Below are 2696 nucleotides of genomic sequence, written 5' to 3'. Positions count from 1 at the left end.
CAGGAGCTGGTCTGTGTGCTCAGGAGAGATGCAGCTCTGCTGCAGAGCTCCCACTCTGCTGCTTCAAAACTCCTTTGCAAGATCTGCTGAGAGAAAATCCCAGCTGCACCGAGCACATTAGAAACCTGAAAAACAATATTGGAGCTGGAGAGAGACCTTGAACAAAAATGTGTCTGTGGGGAAAGAAAATTGGGGTTGAGGCTCAGCAGAGCAGGGGGGAATGAACTCGATGATCCTTGTGTGTCCCTTCCAACTCAGGATATTCTGTAATTGTATGAGGTGGATTCTTTACTATTGGGAGCAGTGGGTTTGGGAAGTACAGAAGTGTTTGTAGCTGGGCTGGGGCTCATGGATTTAAGGCAAATCCTGCTCCCCTCATGACTGAGGCAGATGGAGCACCTGCTTTTGTGTTAAATGTGGGACAGTGGCTGCTGCCCGCTTGGGATATGTGTGGGAAGTTGGTCAGAGCCCCGTGGTCACTCATGGTGGTGTTCTGAGGTGAAATCTTGGTGGATAAGGGGAAGTAAAAAAACACGAGTGGAGAACTGGAAGTGATGCCCAGCTCATGGGCAAACCCATAGCATCCCCTCAGCTCACCCACTGGCTGTGGGAGCTTCATCCCCTCATCCATGGGGCTGCATGGGGGGCACCCACTGGCATGGCAGAGTCCCTTGGAAGACTCCATAGGGTGCTGCTGCTGCCCTGAGGAGCAAAGCCCTCCCTGCCTTCTGTTGGAGGGGCAGAGCCAGGCACAAAGGCTAGGATAAGACACGATGCAGCAATATTTGGGAAGCTCTTGGCCCTTCTGTGCTGCTTTTCTGCTGCTGGCAGGTGTGGGAGGTGTCTGTGCCCCTGCCCATGCGTCCCCTGTGCCCGGGCAGAGCCCACCCCCTCCTCATCCCACCTCCTGCTCTGCCATGGGCAGGTGCTCTTTGGCACGGGGAAAACAGACACAGAGGTAGTGGCAGTGAAAGCAGCCTCGTCCTCCAAATCCTCCTGCACAAAAGCCCTTTTGTTCCCCGGGTGAATTCCAAGAGCTTTCCTCCAGTTTTGATTCCAGTAAACTCCCACTGCAAGCAGACAGGCGAGGGCTGAAAACAAAGCGGCAGCAAAATGAAAAGTCCCTTGTAAAAAACCCCGGCCAGGGCTGGAGGCTCTTGTCTAACAGCTTTCCTGGCCTGCAACTCCTGTGGATTTCCTGATTGGAGATAAGCAGCAAAGAAAACAAGCTCTAGGATGGGGAAGCAGCGAGGCCAGTGGACCTTGGCAGAAGGAAAATGGGGCTGTGATTTATGGTGTGCAGAGGACTGGGGGAGCGCCTGCCCCATCCGCTGGCTCCCTGGAGCTCCACTGCTGGGATTTCTCATGATATGGGGGAAGGGGAGAGGCCATGAGGCTCCAGTGGCCTGTGTTGCTCCGTGGGGTCTCCATCATCATCACATCTTTCCCAGAGCAGCCAGGAGGATGTGGCCATCTCACTGCTGGAAGCCACAAGGATTGCAACCAGCTCCAGTGACCACAAGGAGCACAAAGCCCAGTCCTTTAGGGCATCTCTTGGACCCCAGCAGGATTTCCCTGAACCTTGGCTGTGTGTTTCTTGCAGCTTCCCTGTCGTGCAGCTGTGAGTGATTTGTAGGATTTGAGGGCATTTGGGACTGTGTGATGGGAGGAGTGGAAGGGATGCTTGGGCCACCTGTGAAATCAAGTTGCTGGGTGGAAAAACAGTTAAGCAAAAGAAGGTGAGAAGAAGGAAGAGGCTTTGGTCCCGAGGGGATGCCTGTCAGGCTGTTGGAGATGGGAGGGCGCATGGACAAAGCATGGAATTCTGCATTTGTGGGCTGCATCCTTTGGCAGCTGCTGACATCCTCATCCATGGAAGTCCCTTGCTTTGGGGGATGTGACTCGGAGCCCGCAGCTGCAGAGGTGCTTCTGCCTGAATTCCTCACTGCACACACCGGGCAGAGGGGACACGCAGACAGGGCTTGTGCAACTTTGGGTGTTGGTGAGATCCTTGTGGGTCCCTTCTAGCAGGGTGTTTGTGATTCTCCATCTCACCCATGGCCATGCATGGGGTTGTTAGGGGTGATATTTGAGTGTGCACATGCTGGTGCTCATCCCTTGCACACCACCGCCTCCTCCCCTCTTCAGCCCGTGGATCCAAGGCACTGCCAGTTCCTCACAGAGCCTCTTGCAGCTGGGGTGAATCAGCAGAGAGCTGAACATTCCCACCTTGCACTCGCCTGGGAGGAGAGTGATTGGGATCTCCGAGGGCTGGTGCAGGGGTCAGCTTGGGGCAGCCGAGCCCCGGGTGGGTGGAATTCCCTGGGATCAGGTGCCCGGCTCAGGTGTGTGTGGGGTGGTGATGCCACTGCACGGAGGTGCTGCCGTTTGGGAGGAGCTGTTCCTTTGCCCCAGGCCACCGGAGCAGCTGGATGCACATGCCAGATGAGTTCAGCCAGTGTTGTAACAGGGTTTTTAATATTCCAGTCTCCTGTGGCCTGTGCTGAAAGCTGTAGGCAGGCAATGAGCTCCTATCTCCCATCTCCCATTCGCACCTAAGGGACCACGGATTTCAGGCTGCTTTGCATTGCAGCTGCTGTCTGACGGGAAGCTGGCTGATCCTGGCAGGGCAGGGTGTCAGGGGAGGGCTCTGTGTGGCCTTGTCACATCTGCAGATGCCAGCGTGGTGCTGGCAC

The sequence above is a fragment of the Corvus brachyrhynchos genome, unplaced genomic scaffold (assembly GCF_000691975.1).
Source record: "Corvus brachyrhynchos isolate BGI_N302 unplaced genomic scaffold, ASM69197v1 scaffold340, whole genome shotgun sequence".
NCBI lineage: Eukaryota > Metazoa > Chordata > Aves > Passeriformes > Corvidae > Corvus > Corvus brachyrhynchos.
Note: the sequence above shows the minus strand (reverse complement) of the source record.